The sequence below is a fragment of the Solanum verrucosum genome, unplaced genomic scaffold (genome assembly GCF_900185275.1).
Source record: "Solanum verrucosum unplaced genomic scaffold, falcon-dt-bn FXZP01000306.1, whole genome shotgun sequence".
In the NCBI taxonomy this organism is placed as follows: domain Eukaryota; kingdom Viridiplantae; phylum Streptophyta; class Magnoliopsida; order Solanales; family Solanaceae; genus Solanum; species Solanum verrucosum.
The window spans coordinates 1,321,010-1,339,610 of NW_026020398.1; the positions used below are offsets into that span (position 1 = coordinate 1,321,010).

Here is an 18,601-nt window from a genome sequence, read left to right on the forward strand (position 1 = left end):
AATGCTTCAATGGAAGGAGGAAGGACCATAATTCAAAATTTTGGAAGCAACGATGTGTTTCTAAGAATGACTGGATACTAGTGGCCATCTGAGGGTAAAGTAACTGGCCGGTGTGACTATGATGTTCTGGTAGTATTGATATTGTTGGCTTTAATGGATTATTGTAAAGAGTATGAGAAAATGGATAAATTGAGTATGTCTATGATTGTTATGAGGCCGGACTGACTGATTGTGAAGTCAGACGAATGGGAAGGTGTGTTATGGACATCGTGGAAGGGATATCTGGGGTTGTTCAATTTCGGTTTTGTATATTCTTATGTGACCACCTACCTCATTTCAAACATGGTTTTGGATTATGATTCTCTGTCTATGTTCAGACGTGTTTTTACTTTTGTGGGTGGATGCCTAGTGGTGAATCGGATGGACCGATTCATGTTCTCTTGGTAGAATAGAATACTTATGTGGGTGGGCCGATTCAGAGATAGTGGGTTCAATGTGGAATTGGTGGTGTTCATTGCGAGGTATTTACTGATCATAGGAGCCTACAGTACATATTCACTCAGCGGGATCTGAACTTGAGACAACGTAGGTGGCTTTAGTTGCTCAAGGACTACGACATGACCATTTTGTATCACCCCGGGAAGGCCAATGTGGTGGCCGATGCCTTGAGTAGGAAGACTCCTAGTATGGGGAGTCTTGCCACGATTAGTGTTGAGAGGCGGGCTTTGGTTCGGGATGTTCAGAGGTTATTTGACAGCATGATGAGATTTCGGGTTTCTGAGGAGAGTGGAGGTGTGTTTGCCTTCATTGAGGCCTGTTCATCTTTGATGGAGCAGATTAGAGAGCATCAGTATGAGGATGCGAAGTTATGTCTCATCCGGGACAAGGTGATGAATGGTGAAGCCAAGAAGGCTAAGATTGACTCCGAGGGTGTATTGAGGATTGAGGGCCGGATATGTGTGCCCAAGGTTGGTGATTTGATCAGATTGATTCTTGAGGAGGCTCATTATTCTAGGTATTCTATTCATCCCGGAGCGGCGAAGATGTATCATGATCTTAGTCAGCACTATTGGTGGTGTGGGATGAAGAAGGATATTGCAGAGTTTGTGGCTAGGTGCTTGACATGTCAGCAGGTCAAGTGTGAGCACCAGAAGCCTGGTGGTGTGACTCAGAGGATGCCCATTCCTACTTGGAAGTGGGAGAGGATTGCTATGGACTTCGTAGTTGGATTGCCTACCACCGTGGGTGGTTATGATTCTATATGGGTGGTCGTCAACAGACTGACCAAGTCTGCTTATTTCATCCCGGTCCGAGTGAGGTATACAACGGAGAAGTTGGCTCAGATTTATATTAGTCAGATTGTGCAGTTACACGGAGTGCCGGTGTCCATTGTGTCTGACAGGGGTTCAGTATTCACTTCTCATTTCTGGAGAGCATTACAACATGATTTGGGCACTAGACTCGACATGAGCACAGTTTTTCACCCTCAGACTGACGGTCAGTCTGAGAGGACTATTCAGGTGTTGGAGGATATGCTTCGGGCTTGCGTGATCGACTTTGGTACTAGATGGGATCAGCACTTGCCATTGACAGAGTTCGCCTACAACAACAGTTATCATTCTAGCATTAGGATGACACCTTTTTAGGCACTGTATGGTAGGCGGTGTAGATCACCTATTGGATGGTTTGATTCAGCGGAGGTGGACTCCCTTGGTACTGATATTCTTAGAGAGGATATGGAGCGTGTTCGTGTGATTCAGAGTAGGCTCTTGACTGCCCAGAGTAGGCAGAAGAGCTATGCTGACAGAAGGGTTTGACCCTTAGAGTTCATGGTGGGTGATCGAGATTGGCTTCGGGTATCGCCCATGAAGGGTGTGATGAGATTTGGGAAGAAGGGCAAGCTCAGCCCTAGGTTCATTGGCCCATATGAGATTTTGGAGAGGATGGGAGAGGTGGCTTACAAGTTAGCCTTGCCACCTAGTTTGACAGTCGTGCATCCAGTTTTCCATGTCTCTATGCTCCGGAAGTATGTTCCGGATGAGTCTCACGTGATTTCGGTTGAGTCGGTGGAGTTGAGTCCAGATTTGACATTTGAGGAGGAGCCTATAGCTATTTTGGACAGACAGGTTCGCAAGCTCCGGACCAAGGATATTGTTTCAGTGAAGGTTCAGTGGAGGCATCGATCAGATAGGGAGGCGACTTGGGAGTCCGAGGATGATATGCGGGTCCGATATCCCCAGCTTTTCGAGGATTCAAGTACTTTCTTTTACTTTATGTTCGAGGACGAACATGGTTTTTAGTGGTGAATGATGTAATGACCCGAAAGGTCATTTTGGTAATTTTTCGTGGAAATGACTATTTTGCCCTTTCGGTAGTTGCCCCGAGTCCCATGTTTTGTGGTTGTAAAGTTAGTTTGAGGAAAAGTTGGTAAAAAGTTGAGTTTTTGATAAGTTGAGTTTTTATGAGTTAAAGTTGGTTAAAAAGTGTTTTTTCGAGTTATTAGGAGTTTCGGGACTCGAATCGGATTTCCGTCGATTCCGGCAATTTTAGAATGTCAAAACGGGTCTGTGTGAAGTTACGGAGTTGAATTTGGAGTTGAAACGAAGAATTGAGGTCCTAAGTTGCTAAAGTTGTGAAATTGTGATAAAGAGTTGACTTTGGTCAACATATGAGGTTCCGAGGCTCGGATTGAAATTCCGAGAGTACCGTTGGTTTCGAGAGGCGATTCTAAGTCTAGAATGAGTCTTGGTTGAATTTTTAGACGCTCCGTTTGAGTTTCGAATTTTTTTGGCGTTAAACTAGTTTCTTGGCATCTTATTGAATTTCGGGTCAAGGAGTCCTCGAATTCAAATTCCGACAGTTCCATTGAGTCCGGAACGTCGAATTTAGTGGGGGTACATATTTAGTTTGTGTGCACGAGATTCCGAACGAATCTCGAGGGTCCAACGGGGACTTAAACTTTGGTGTTATTGTTGTTTCAGCTGCTGTGTTTTTTTTTAGCTGCAACAGCAGTCTTTTTTCTTCTTTTTTAAAGCCAAAAACCAGTAGCCATTTTCCCCCAACTTGAAAAATACCCATTTCTCCATTTTTAGACTTTGAGAGCTCGAAAATAGGTGATTTCAAGTGGGTTTTCGCAAGGAATTCATTGGGTTAGTTATTTCCAACTTAGATCTTTGATTTCCATCGATTATTTATGGATTTTAACATCAAAATTTGAGATCTCAACTGAAAAATTTGGGGGTTTTTGCCTAATCCGAATTTAATAGAAAAATTGAGTTTGTGAACTCATTTCAACTCCTTTTTCGAAACAGTTTTCACTATTGGATTCTAAATTTCTTGGGGAACATTTTTCACTAAAAATTTCCAGATTTCGAGAATATTTTTCGGAACGAGATTTTTTTTGACCATTTTACCCTTTTCTCCAAATTTCACGATATTGGTGTTGTTAGATTCGTATTGATTGTGAGATTCCATTTATGAATAGATTGTGGTGATTTGGAGCGTGCTCGGAAGGGTAAAACTCAAATTTGAGTTACTAGTTGAAGTGTTTTGAGGCAAGCGACTTCTAAACTTTGTTAAACTCTTAGATTACACATGACTACTTTCCTAATTGTGTTGGGGAGTAATGGGGATTGAGGATGAGTTTTATTTGTTGATTGAAATTGTTGTAATTGAAAGATGGGGAATAAAACGAGCTAAATGTGTTATATGTGACTTGAATTTGTTGAATAAGTCATGTGATAACTGATATTGAGGGGATAGAAGAGCATGAGTAGGCTATGATTGATACAGACATTGATGTTGAGACAGACGATGTGTAATACTATGATGTGGTCGTGATATGGTTGTGATTGAGACAGACGATGTGTAATACTATGATGTGATCGTGATATGGTTGTGATTGAGACAGATAATATGTAATACTATGATGTGATCGTGATATGATTGTGATTGATGACATGTGCATATTAATTATTCATCCCATGTGTGAACTATCTGTTGCATGAGTTCTGAGACACTGATATGAGGATGGATGGATATGAGACACAGTTGAGACTAGCTCCGGCTAGAGATATATGAGATGGACTAGCGATTTGGATGCCGATGGGATCTGGTTCCGGCGGTGATACATGGTCCATGTGTGGCCCCCATGGGTTCTGATTTGAGTATTCAGCGCGGTCTGATTACGTCAATAGATGTGTATCTTAGGACAGACATGCATCACGACTACATGACATCATTATTGCATTTGCATCGCATTTGACTTCATCTTTGTCTGTGGTGTGTGGACTTTACCTATTTGCCCCTCTTCATGTGATATATGATCTATTTGCTCTTACATGAGGATATGAGGTTGATGTTGAGACACTGTTGGATATATCTGTTGATTATGAATTGTGTAGTATAGGTTGTTGGATCGCTGTTAGAATGAAGTTTCGGTGTTTCGGTGGTTCGGTTGGGATTGAAAGGAGTTGTTTGTAGCTGCTAGTTTAGCTTAGTTTAGTGTTACTTGCGAGTACCTGTTGCTTTTGGTACTCACCCTTGCTTCTACACAGTTGTGTAGGTTGACAGCTCTATCAGATCCGGCTTATTACTTATCTTCAGATTAGAGCTTCCAGACTTACTTGAGAGGTAGCGGTTCATTCTAGACGTGCCCTCAAGTTATCTATATTTATTGTTCTGTTCTATTCTAGAACTTTACTATGAGACTTGTATATTTTATTCAGATTCCGTATTAGAGGTTTGTACATGTGACAACCAATTCTGGGGTTATGTGTTTATTTAAAGACTTCCGCTTATCTTTCTATCTTATTCTTGTTTTATTAATTCCGCATCGTCGGGTTTTTGGGTGTTAGGCTTACGTGTCCGGTGGGGTTTGGGCACGTGCCATCACATCCGGTTTTGGGGTGTGACATGACTCAACCAAACCTTTCAAATCCCGCCCAAAATTCCAGCTTTCATCTCCAATAAATACGACCTCATATCTTCAACAAAAGGGGGACAGAAATACTCACAAGAACAACACCATACAAGGTCGAACTTATACATAACATTTAGCTATTATCATCCCTGAAACTCTGGCATTTTCTGTTTACTTTCTTTAAAACTCATTTAGTTTGAAGTCCGAATTTGTTCATAACGAGAGAGTAGATTCAAAGCCGATGACCTAGGTTCACTTTCCCGCAACAGGTGATATTCACCTTCCCATTCTCTCTGTTTCTTCATTACCGTGTTAAAATGTCTGCTCTCTTTGCTTCTTCATTACTGTATTACATGTGATGCTTATTTGGAAAATGTTATGTATGTAAAAAATGATCTCTGCTGGCTTTAGTCATAATAATAGTGTTGTTGGTTTTAGGATTACATATTTACATGAATTTAGTTGTTGCTGTTGTTTTTAATATTTATCTGGTGACTTTATAATAATAAGGAATTTGTAGTTTATTTTATTTTTGCCTAAACAGAAGCTTGTTTTAAAAGGATTTTCATTATTTTTCTTAGTTATAGATCACGTCTTTTGATATCATTTTAGCTCTGTTTCATGTTTGTGAGAACACTATTTTAGACCTTCGGTGTATATTCGGTTAACATAAGCTTGTGCATAAGTTGTCATTTTTAAGAGAATCCCATAATATTCTGCCAAGACTCATGCATCGTATTCCATTGTTCATGCTTAATAGAAATGATATTTCGTTTAAAGTTAAAATCTAATGTATTTGAGATTTAGCTTGTACTAAAAATAGTTTTCTTTTTATGATATAGCCATTGTTAGTTGGAAGAAATCATCAATGCTAATTGAGTGTCTTGTTCAGATGCTTGTATATTTCTTGTTCTGAATAGTATCTTTGATATATAGTTTTACTTGATCTTATATCTAATTTATTTAAAGTCGAATTGCTTTACTAATCTCTTCATTCTCGTTTTATTTGCATGAACATTTCCGGAGCAAAAATAGAGTCTTTACTCGGGACTCTAGCAAATTCGAGTCTCATGACTCGATACCATCATACACGCACATGGAGTCTATGATATTTAATACTGTCCAAATAGCAAACCAAGCAAATTTACTTGGGATTGTCTTCTATAGTTTATATTTTAGCATTATTCATTTTTATGTGTTTTTTTTTTACATGTTTAACTTGTGTGATTTGAATATGTTTGGTTTTGGTTTTTTTTTCATGGATAACTAACGTAGAAGAAATGAGCATGTTAGACATAATCACCTAGCTATTCATAAATTAGTTATCAATATATTATTCTATGTAACCATAGCTTTCCACTTCCAAAAGATTTTAAAAGGGAATCAACTTTTGTTTTCAAATTGATTTTTAAGACATTTTTTAAAATATACAAATTTATGTAAGTACAAATCAGATTTTGTATTCCATTTTTAAGTCATAGACTTTGGAGGCTAGTAAAGTTTGTTTTATGCTAATGGTTATTTCCTCTTCTTTTTTTTTTTGTTTTTTTTTACTTCTGTCATTTATTTCAAATCCATAGAGTTCGTTCAAGTTTGCAAAAATGTGATTAAACAAATGTTTTCTAGCCAATTTCTTTGAGTCTTTTTAATTCCTACTTTTTTACACTTAGCCTAATTAAATAATTTAAGTTCGGCCGGTTAACCATTTTTAATGGATCTTAAAGGATGCCTAACCCCTTTCCTTTAGATTAGTTGAACCCTTACTGTAATGACCCGAAAGGTCATTTTGGTGATTTTTCGTGGAAATGACTATTTTGCCCTTTCGGTAGTTGCCCCGAGTCCCATGTTTTGTGGTTGTAAAGTTGGTTTGAGGAAAAATTGGTAAAAAGTTGAGTTTTTGAGAAGTTGAGTTTTTTATGAGTTAAAGTTGGTTAAAAGGTGCTTTTTCGAGTCATTTGGAGTTTCGGGACTCGGAATGGATTTCCGTCAATTCCGGCATTTTTAGAATGTCGAAACCGGTCTGTGTGAAGTTACGGAGTTGAATTTGGAGTTGAAACGAAGAATTGAGGTCCTAAGTTGCTAAAGTTGTGAAATTTTGATAAAGAGTTGACTTTGGTCAACATATGAGGTTCCGAGGCTCAGATTGAAATTTCGAGAGTACCGTTGGTTTCGGGAGGCGATTCTAAGTCTAAAATGAGTCTTGGTTGAATTTTTAGACGCTCCGTTTGAGTTTTGAATTTTTTTGGCGTTAAACTAGTTTCTTGGCATCTTATTGAATTTCGGGTCAAGGAGTCCTCGAATTCAAATTCCGACGGTTCCATTGAGTCCGGAACGTCGAATTTAGTGGGGGTACATATTTAGTTTGTGTGCACGAGATTCCGAACGAATCCCGAGGGTCCAACGGGGACTTAAACTTTGGTGTTATTGTTGTGTTTCAGCTGCAATAGCAATCCTTTTTAAGTCAAAAAGCAGTAGCCATTTTCCCCCAACTTGAAAAATACCCATTTCTCCATTTTTAGACTTTGAGAGCTCAAAAATAGGTGATTTCAAGTGGGTTTTCGCAAGGAATTCATTGGGTAAAGTTATTTCCAACTTAGATATTTGATTTCCATCGATTATTTATGGATTTTAACATCAAAATTTGAGATCTCAACTGTAAAATTTGGGGTTTTTTGCCTAATCCGAATTTAATAAAAAATTTGAGTTTGTGAACTCATTTCAACTCCTTTTTCGAAACGGTTTTCACTATTGGATTCTAAATTTCTTGGGGAACATTTTTCACTAAAAATTTCCAGATTTCGAGAATATTTTTTGGAACGAGATTTTTTGACCATTTTACCATTTTTCTCCAAATTTCACGATATTGGTGTTGTTAGATTCGTATTGATTGTGGGATTCCATTTATGAATAGATTGTGGTGATTTGGAGCGTGCTCGGAAGGGTAAAACTCAAATTTGAGTTACTAGTTGAAGTGTTTTGAGGCAAGTGACTTCTAAACTTTGTTAAACTCTTAGACTACACATGACTACTTTCCTAATTGTGTTGGGGAGTAATGGGGATTGAGGATGGGTTTTATTTGTTGATTGAAATTGTTGTAAATGAAAGGTGGGGAATAAAACGAGCTAAGTGTGTTATATGTGACTTGAATTTGTTGAATAAGTCATGTGATAACCGATATTGAGGGGATAGAAGAGCATGAGTAAGCTATGATTGATACAGACATTGATGTTGAGACAGATGATGTGTAATACTATGATGTGGTCGTGATATGGTTGTGATTGAGACAGACGATGTGTAATACTATGATGTGGTCGTGATATGGTTGTGATTGAGAGAGATAATGTGTAATACTATGATGTGATCGCGATATGATTGTGATTGATGACATGTGCATATTAATTATTCATCCCATGTGTGAACTATCTGTTGCATGAGTTCTGAGACACTGATATGAGGATGGATGGATATGAGACACAGTTGAGACTAGCTCCGGCTAGAGATATATGAGATGGACTAGCTCCGGCTAGCGATTTGGATGCCGATGGGATCTGGTTCCGGTGGTGATACATGGTCCATGTGTGGCCCCCATGGGTTCTGATTTGAGTATTCAGTGCGGACTGATTACGTCAACAGATATGTATCATAGGACAGACATGCATCATGACTACATGACATTATTATTGCATTTGCATCGCATTTGACTTCATCTTTGTCTGTGGTGTGTGGATTTTACCTATTTGCCCCTCTTCATGTGATATATGATCTATTTGCTCTTACATGAGGATATGAGGTTGATGTTGAGACACTGTTGGATATATCTGTTGATTATGAATTGTGTAGTATAGGTTGTTGGTTCGCTGTTAGAATGAAGTTTCGGTGGTTCGGTTGGGATTGAAAAGAGTTGTTTGTAGCTGCTAGTTTAGCTTAGTTTAGTGTTACTTACGAGTACCTGTTGCTTTTGGTACTCACCCTTGCTTCTACACAATTGTGTAGGTTGACAGCTCTAGCAGATCCGACTTATTACTCATCTTCAGATTAGAGCTTCCAGACTTACTTGAGAGGTAGCGGTTCATTCCAGACGTGCCCTCAAGTTATCTATATTTATTGTTTTGTTCTATTCTAGAACTTTACTATGAGACTTGTATATTTTATTCAGATTCCGTATTAGAGGTTTGTACATGTGACAACCAATTCTGGGGTTATGTTGAGTTTATTTAAAGACTTCCGCTTATCTTTCTATCTTATTCTTGTTTTATTAATTCCGTATCGTCGGGTTTTTGGGTGTTAGGCTGACGTGTCCGGTGGGGTTTGGACACGTGCCATCACATTCGGTTTTGGGGTGTGACACTTACCTAGAATCTTAAGTTTAGTAGACCTTAAAATGAAGTTAACTTTAGAAAATAACTTTAATCAATTTAGGTGTCCTAATTCACCGTAATAATTAGGTGGCGACTTCTTGACTTAATTATTAACTTTAGAAATCTCCAAAATGTTGTACACTATTTTAACCCGGTTAAAATGGAGTATAACACAATATTGTCGACTAAATCACCTATCACTAGATGACTTAAAATTTTGACTAAGCAACAACAATGTTGCCCATTAAATCAGTTGACCTTAACTAACTTAGACTTTTGGTAGAACAGAATGAAGATCTAATTCCTTTATAGATTAGGAATAGATTTACAATATAAGCACATGAGACACAAAGCTCTATATACAACAAAGACTGTTCAATACTCCATCTGGTCCCTTGTTGATATGAGCAATGTTCTTCCTTGAAGATGACCTTCTTTTCAAGCTTATAAATTTTCAGAGAAAATCCAAGTTTTTGTTTGCCAAATATTAAGTTTGTGTTTTGTTGGAAGAGACTATATTAAAATGAACACAAACTCCTTGGGACCGCCTATTGGCTGAGAGCCTGCCTCTATGGAAGGACGTGCACCTACCACATCATAAGTGGCAGCTTTTCTGACAGCTGTCTTGTCGTCCTTTCACATACGCAGTCTTGCAGGTACCAGGTCCCTTGCAAACTTTTCTTGGTGAGTTCTTGAGAAGACTTGCTGGCTCTCTCTCCTTTTGAATTAATGAATTAATTTGTTGTTTGTCATGTTGACTAAGTCAACCATAAAGAGTTATTGACCGTTGGACAAACAACTTCGTCCATTCTGATTGGTGTAGTACGCTGATGCCTCACCAACCTCTGACACGACAGCTTTACAATTGTACCCCATTATAGATCTGGACGAGAGAACTCAGCCATGGACCAGGTCCCTGCATTTGTGAGGATCATCAAAACACCTAGAATATAACATTTTCCCCCTTTTTGATGATGACACACAAATATTCCTCACACTGAGTTTATTCATTCATTTCACTATCAACAGTCCCAATAACAAGGATTTGATTCCTTGTTAGATCTTTGAGTTTGTTAAATCATCAAAACTTAACATCAGCTCCAAAATAACAATGTATCCAAAATTAGGACACAATGTATTGAGACGTTTTGGGATGTATCCGAATTCCACCAAATTTAAGGAATTTTATGATTTGGAAAAGAGTAAGAATATGATATAATTAGCTTTTAATATTATGAATTTTGTGTAAAACTCTCATATAAAATTCTCTATTTGTTATAGTAACATCCAATAGGTCATGTAATTGTCTACTCGGAAACTATGTTGCATTTGCACAAAAGACTCAACTTTGATGTTGGGTTTTATTCAATATTAATCATGTTACTATATGAAATACGACCAATTCAAAATAAAAATTGACTGGGGTTGACGATGAGTGTGCCTCTTTTTTCTTATCCACAAGACTTCCAAAGTTCTTTATGTGTGTTTTATTATAATAGGAAGGTACACATTTAGTTTTAATTTATTGTCAGATTTTGATTTGATACGGAGTTTTAAAAAATAAAAATATTTTGAATTTTATGGTTTCAATTAAAGATATGTAGAATGTATCAATACTTTTTAATCGTATGGTCTGAAACATGTCAAATACAAAGTTAAAATTGAAGAATTGCAAAAAATGAAAAACGACACTATTCTTTTTTAAACGGACTACTACTTGAGGACTTTCCAAAGAATGTGTTGTTGTGTCTATCATTTCTCATTTTAATAATAAAAGTCGATTGTTTACTTGAACAAAATGTTTCATATTGATAGTGAAAGAGTACTATCTTAGAAAATTGTATGGTACGATATTAATCCTTATCAAAATTTGCTTTCACATTTTCCTCTATATTAGGTCTTCATTTTCTTCCCAAAAATCAAAATGCACTCTTAAATACCTAACATTGACAAAGGAAAAATAAAGAATATCTTTTTTTTTACCCTCCCTAAGAGCTTCCACCCTTTTTGCTTCCTTGGTGACTCGAACTCGCAACCTTTGAGTTGGAAGTGAGAGGTGCTTACCATCCGAGCAACTCCCTCTCGTCGAATATCATAGCAAGTAGAATTCCCTTTTATTAAGCTTCTTGGAAAGACTTATCAAGGAACTTGAGAGACCCTTTGCAACAAACTTCATATATAGGCTTATTGAAAAAATGAAATGCACTCTTCTTTTTAGTCTGTTCCGAAAAGAATACTCTATGTTTCTATATTTAGTAATAATTTAACTTTAAAATGTCTATATATAGTCACACAAATATTTATGACTTGTTTTAAACCATAAGTTTCAAAAGTCAACTTTTCTTTCTTAAATTTCGTGTCAAATTAAATAATATCACATAAACTGAGATGGAGAAAGTTTCAATTATGAGGTAGGCAATCTGACATCATAATAATATCATCATTTGAAACTTAATATCTTACGTAAGGGAGGTTAGAAATTAGAATCATTCAAATTGTTAGAGGACTTTGTCCATCATTTGATGTACTCTTTATATAAGTAGATATACATGAGAATGACATATTCAAAACTATAACTTAATTTTATAATTTGATCAAAAAATATTTTCACGCAATTAGTTTTCTTTAAAAATGAAATTTATAATCTTAAAAGTAGAATAAATTATGTATTACAATAAATAAAAATAACAAAATAATATAAATGAATATTTATACTGATAATGTAGAAAACATATATAAGCTCTTTATTATTACATCTTAATTTAGAGTTTAAGCCGCAATAGAAATTTACCTGCACCAAGCATTCACACCAAACTAATGCATGCTAGGCATGTGTCTTTGGTATGTACATTTTGTACTTAACTATGATCAACTCTCATATGTATTTTCACATTACCTTTTAAATACTAAAATTAATTTTATTGGTTTAATCAGTAATCACCCATTACGGATAAATATTTAAGTAAACTAACTTGGACGGCGAAACAAAAATAAAACATAGAACAACGTAACTATAATGGCACTATATATTAATGAATTAATTTGTTGTTTGTCATGTTGACTAAGTCAACCATAAAGAGTTATTGACCGTTGGACAAACAACTTCATCCATTCTGATTGGTGTAGTACGCTAACGTCTTTCCAACCTCTGACTCAACATCTTTACAGTTGTACCCCATTATAGATCTAGACGAGAGAACTCAGCCAGGGACCAGGTCCCTGCATTTGTGAGGATAATCAAAACACCTAAGAATATAACATTTTCCCCTTTTTTGATGATGACTCACAAATATTCCTCACATTGAGTTTATTCATTCATTTCAATGTCAGCAGTCCCAATAACAAGGATCTGATTCCTTGTTAGATCTTTAAGTTTGTTAAATCATCAAAACTTAACATCAACTCCAAAATAACATTTCCCCCCATTTTGATGATAACATACTTATTCACTAGTTCCCCCTATCAACAAGAATTCTTCAGGTAACTGGAGTTTCATTATCCCCGAAGTTTGTCAAATCATCAAAACATCAAAATAACATTTTCCCCCTTTTTGATAATGACAAACAACTTCTTCCCCTTATCGGCATGACCATGTCCTCTTCAAGTAGCTAGCATTGATTCCTCCTATCGCCATGACCATGTCTTTTTCAAATAGTTAGCATTTATTCCCCCTATCGGCATGACCATGTCTTCTTCAAGTAGCTAGCATTTATTCCCCCTATCGGCTTGACCCTGTATTCTTCAAGGTAGCTAACATTATTAATCTCATACCTTTAACATAGCTAACATCATTGATCTCATACCTTCAACAATTATTTTCCCCCTTTTGACATCATAAAAAAGGGTTAAAGCAGTAAATCAGATTGACAGAAATGCAGTCCAAGCAAATTCATGGCCACTTAGGCAACACTGAGCATGAGTAAAAATACATAAAGTAATGAGACAAGTCAGTAGAAGCAAGACATTTTTCATTCAGAAATACAATATCAGCCAATAAAGCATTGCACATAATATTACGAATGAGAACCAAAACAATGCCCACTGAGTTTCGATAGAGAAGGGAAGAATGAGGATTGACATGAGATTTAGGAAGAGAGGGGATGACTTAGGAGCAAGGGATTGGAAGAATAGAATTAATGGAGCATATCCCTTAGCATGGTACTTTCAGAGGCCTCTATTGAAGTTCACATTCTTCACTGCCCAGACTTCATGTTGAATCTTCAAAGCTACCAATTTTTTTTTCAACCTGGTCCCTCTGATAATGCTGTGTCAGAAGCTATGCCTTCAGGCAAACCATTTCAGTATCTTTGTTAGCAAGATCAATTAACATAGCTTCCAACACTAGCCTGGGTTTCTCATAACATAAAGATTGGTAAAATCAAACTTACCCAAAGCCTCCGCAATGAATAGATCAATAATTGAGGAACCAAAAAGAAAATTTCATTTCATTTTTTTTGAATCAGACACCTTCCTATTCAGAATACTTTCAGTTCTCAGAATATCAACTTCCCCCTTTTGAACAACATCTTTTCCACATCTTTCTTTTGCTAGGTGGACCTGGTCCCTCTTTTCACTTAAACCATCTTCATCATAAAAATATCCGGTAAGAACAAAGAGTTTAACCATTTGAAGTGTTTTTTAGAGAGGAGAAAATAGGGTTTTAAAAAGTTCTGATCTTGGAAGGGGATTTGAAAAGAAATATGGAGTATAAAGGAAGTGAAATGGTGTATTATGTGAAAGAAGACGTCATTTAGGTATTCAAAAGATGGGACAACGATCAGATACCTAAATGACAGACATGTGGCAATTGTAACGGTTCACATACATAATTCAAACTGCAATGTTAAGAGTACTAACCTTCGAGAACGAACCAGGTCCATCTCTGTAGTTTGAATGTGATTGCATATATCTGTCCTGCCCTCTCCTTTCCTTCAACCCTTTTGCCATGTGTGTATACCTACAAAATGTATGAAACTGAATTTGCTAAAACATACATAACTGAAAAGCAAGGATACATTCATGAGGGAGTTGATTTCTTCAGGTAGGATCCATTCAAAAAAGTTTCAGCATTCCCAACATTAGTTTGATTATTTCAGCCAAATCTTTAAGAGCTTCAAAATGCTGCTTAATCCACAAGAGTTGACCCCATCAAGCTACACTTGCTACACTCTCTGCTTCAGTTGTTGAAAGAGCAATTGAATCTTGCCTTTTAGTTTCCCATGAGTGAGAGATCAGCCGATAACATAAGCCACTCCTGAGGTACTCTTTCCATCAACTTGATACCTAACATAATCAGTATCACATGTTCCTCTAAATCAAAAAGTCTCCTGATGGACAAAATAGAACCAGGTCCCTGTTATCTTCAAGTGTCTTCGAATTCTCTTAACAGCCCTAAAATGTGATTCATTTGTACAAAAATGAAGTCAATGAACCAGGTTCATCAACATCTAGCTTCAAGTTAGTGCCCATGAGAGTATGAATTGTCTAGGCATCCATAATATGAAAATTTTTCAGCAGCTTCTTTGAACTGGTACTAGGTCCTTGTCTTTGATTAGACATCAATTGCCCAGAATGTTGTGCTAACTTCTTCTTTGTAGCTAAGGTTTTATGAGAGTATACAACTGGTCCTTGCCTAGGGCTTCAATGAAGATGTTGGCCACTTGATCTTCCATTTTACAAAACTTCATGATGACATTACCCCTTTTTATCATTGTTTTGACTTCAAGTATGTTAAGCCATTTGAGCAGCTCCTTGATGACCTTTTCTTGACAAACAAGGGTATCCTTAGAGGTTTTCTGAATTTGTATCTCTAAGAAGAAATCTCCCATTATGCTCATTTAGAACTCACTATCCATGAATGCGGTAAACTCTTCACACAACAACTCAAAAGGTTGCTCCAAAGATGACATCATCGATATACACTTGAATGATCAGCAATTCATTTCCTTGTGATTTCAAAAAAAGGATTTTGTCAATTTTACCTCTTTTGAAACCATTGTTGAGAGGAACTTGGACAACCTGTCAGTTGGTTGGGAAACCAAGTGTCATACTTTGCTTATTTCAAATTGAGCTTTATTAGCTTCTTCATAATCATCTCCAAAATTCACATTACCAGTTTGAACTACATCATCTTTGTTCAGCAATGTCCATAGGACCGGGTCCCTTATCAGGTTCATCATCTGCATCAGCTTCCTTGGGACTACTGGATTTGTGAAGAGGATATTATTCAGCAAGCCCACTGTTTAGACCATCTCTCTGAATCTGAAGTATCTCTTCCATCTCAAAATCTTCTTTGTTTTGCAACTTACTTCTCAATTCTTCCAGGCTCATGAAAAATCACATGAACATATTTTTTTCAATGCACACATTTTTATACACCAAATAATCCTTGCTGGAGGATGAATATCCCACTGATACTCTTTCGAACTTCATTGAGATTAAGTTTCTCAATGTCATAATTTTGGTCACAGAGCATGTAACATTCATCACTACAGCCTGAAGGTTCTTTGAAATATTAAAAGCCTGCATATTTCACCTGAAGGATGGTTTGATCTGGTTCTCTTTAACACTAGTGTCATAACCTTTGTCATCTGTAAATTTCATTTTGTGTAGATTGGGGACTAGGTTCGACAAAAGTTTGTGCAGTAGAGAAACATTCACAAAAGCACGTCTCTCATGTCATACCTCAACATTCTCACTTTGAGAACTAAGGCAAGTGAGATTGTCTCAACGAGCAATAATCAGATCAGCAATATACATGTTCTTGCATCTTTTTTCTATCAAAATCATCGCTCGAGAAAGCAAGTTTGTGACCACACGTTTTTTCTAATAAGAACTTAACTTTATTTCATTCATCACACATCTATGAAACACTTGAAAGATTGTACTTCAACCTTTGACATAGTACACATCCTCAAAAGTGTGTTCCGTAGATTTCCCAAACATGTTTGCCCCCAAAAAAATATACCCTTTCTTGCCATCGCCAAATGAGACAGCTCCACCTTGAAGTGCCCTGAGAGAGAGGAAAATTTGTAATTTTCACAGTCATGTGCTTTGAGCATCCACTTATTCATAAACCAACATTGACTGTTACTACCTCCTCTCACTTGCATAACAAATCACTTGTTAGCCTTGGGAATCCACTTGAGATGGAGTTCCCAAAAACTATGAAGAGGCTTAATGAGAAACCTTCTAGTCCATGGTGGCAAAGTATTCTTACTGAATTAGTATTTGGGACCAGGTACCTTCTTTCTGTCAACTTTACTAAACATTACTTGATTTTCTTTAGTCTTTCTCAAGGATTCACAATTTCTCTTCAGGTGGGCATTTCTTCCACAGCGGGTGCATAACAAGTTATCGGACACAAACACATACTTGCTATGAAGATTATATGGAGGTTCTATCTTTCGACACCCCAAGCCTTTCCCACTGTTAAATTTCTGATTTTCCAATTTTGAAAGAATCATTGAGAAGTCAGTCCATTTCAAGGATTGATTTAGCTCTTCTTTAACTTTACTGAGATCATTTGCTAACTGTGAGTTTATTTCGAGTGCTGCAAGTAGCTTAGACTCAGAAATTTTAAGACTTTCCTCTAAATTAAGTTCAAAGCTACTGAGTTTTATTTTTCCACTCTTAGAGGTACCAGGTCCCTCTTTAGTTTGACGACTTTCAGTCTCTAGAATACTCAGCCTCACGTTCATTTCAAACAGCTGTGAAGTAAGGGTGGTTTTTTCATCTTCACTTCGGTTCAGATTTTCACTCAAAAGTAAATTTTCAGTTGTTAACTTATTAACAGAGTCAATCAAAACAACAACAAGTTTTATCAATCTTCTAATTGACAAGGTATCTAAATCACTTTTAAGATCGAAGAGAATTACCTCATCCTTGTCATCTTCATCATCAGATTTAGCCATCAATGAGAATATTGAGTTGAAGACATTTTCTTCATCCTTGACAGCCATCATAGAAACATCTCCATGATGTTCAGACTCCTCAGAGTCGCTGGAAGGATTTCCCCATACAACAAAGGCCTTTTTCACCACCTGATCAGCATTGGCCTTTCGCCCAACATAGTTAGGGACCTGGTCCCTACGCTTATCTTTGTCTCCTCTGGCATAGTCTTGAAACTCATGTTTGGGGCTTGGACAGTCTCTCATGAAATGTCTTGGCTTTCCACACTTATGGCAAAGATCATTTGCATTTGTTGTTCTGCTAGAGTTGCCCTTTCTCTGAAATCCTCCATGTTGTTTGACTATTTTTGAAACCTTCTAGTAAAAAAAAAAACCATCTCTTCCTCATCTACAAAAGCATCATTTTGAGATGCCTTCAGTGCAACGAATTTGTCTTTCTTTCCTTCCTTCTTGGATGAATCCTGTAGTTTGTTCAACTCATAAGTTTGCAAGTTGCCTATCAAATCATCCATTGCAAGGGTCTTCAGATCTTTTGCTCTAGTGATGGTATTCACTTTGCTCTCCTATGATTTGGGAATAACTCAAAGGATTTTTCGAACTTTCTTGCTTGGATGAATGGGTTCACCAAGACAACGAAGTTCATTTGTGATAGACGTAAATTGGAGTGCATCTCATGAATGTTTTCACATTCCTTCATGATAAAGTTCTCATACTGAGTTGTCAACATGTCAACCTCGGACTCCTTAACTTGAGTAGTCCCTTCATGGGCTGTCTTCAAGCAGTCCCATATTTACTTGGCCGTTTCACAAGCCGAAATTCTGTTGTATTCGTCTGCTCTTATTCCACATTCCAGCAACTTCTTGGCTTTATAATTTTTCTCGATCTTCTTTCTGTCTATATCATCATATTCTCTTCTAGACTTGGGAACCACCCGAGTTAGATCTCCCTCATTTACGTCCTTGGTAGGAACATAAGGACCATCAAGCACCACATCCCAGAGCTCGCTGTCTTTTGCCATAATATAATCGTGTATTCTATTCTTCCACAACCCATAGAATTGGCCGTTGAAACAAGGAGGACGTGTGGTAGATTGACCTTCTTCCAGACTTGGTGGAGCCGTCATTCCTTCAAGATTTGTTCTCTTGGTGTTAACCAGACAGAGAATCCAACGCTCTGATACCAATTGTTGGAATGTATACGTCCACCAGTGACCACGGGACCAGTTCCCTCAGCAGAATAACAGTGCAGAAAGTAAATATCACAATATAAAATAGCACAAGATTTTTACGTGGAAACCTCCTTGATCAAGAGAGTAAAACCATGACCTGTCTCACATGATTTTCCAAACTATTTTTACTAGTCTTCTCAAGCAAAAGTAAAACATAGTTTACACCACAACAATGAGATTAACC

At 37.1% G+C, this 18,601-nt stretch overlaps 1 pseudogene; it reads left to right on the forward strand.

Annotated features, from left to right (window-relative positions):
- Positions 1-1,736: 1,736 nt before the first annotated feature.
- Positions 1,737-10,004, forward strand: LOC125839430 (uncharacterized; annotated as a pseudogene).
- Positions 10,005-18,601: the final 8,597 nt, after the last annotated feature.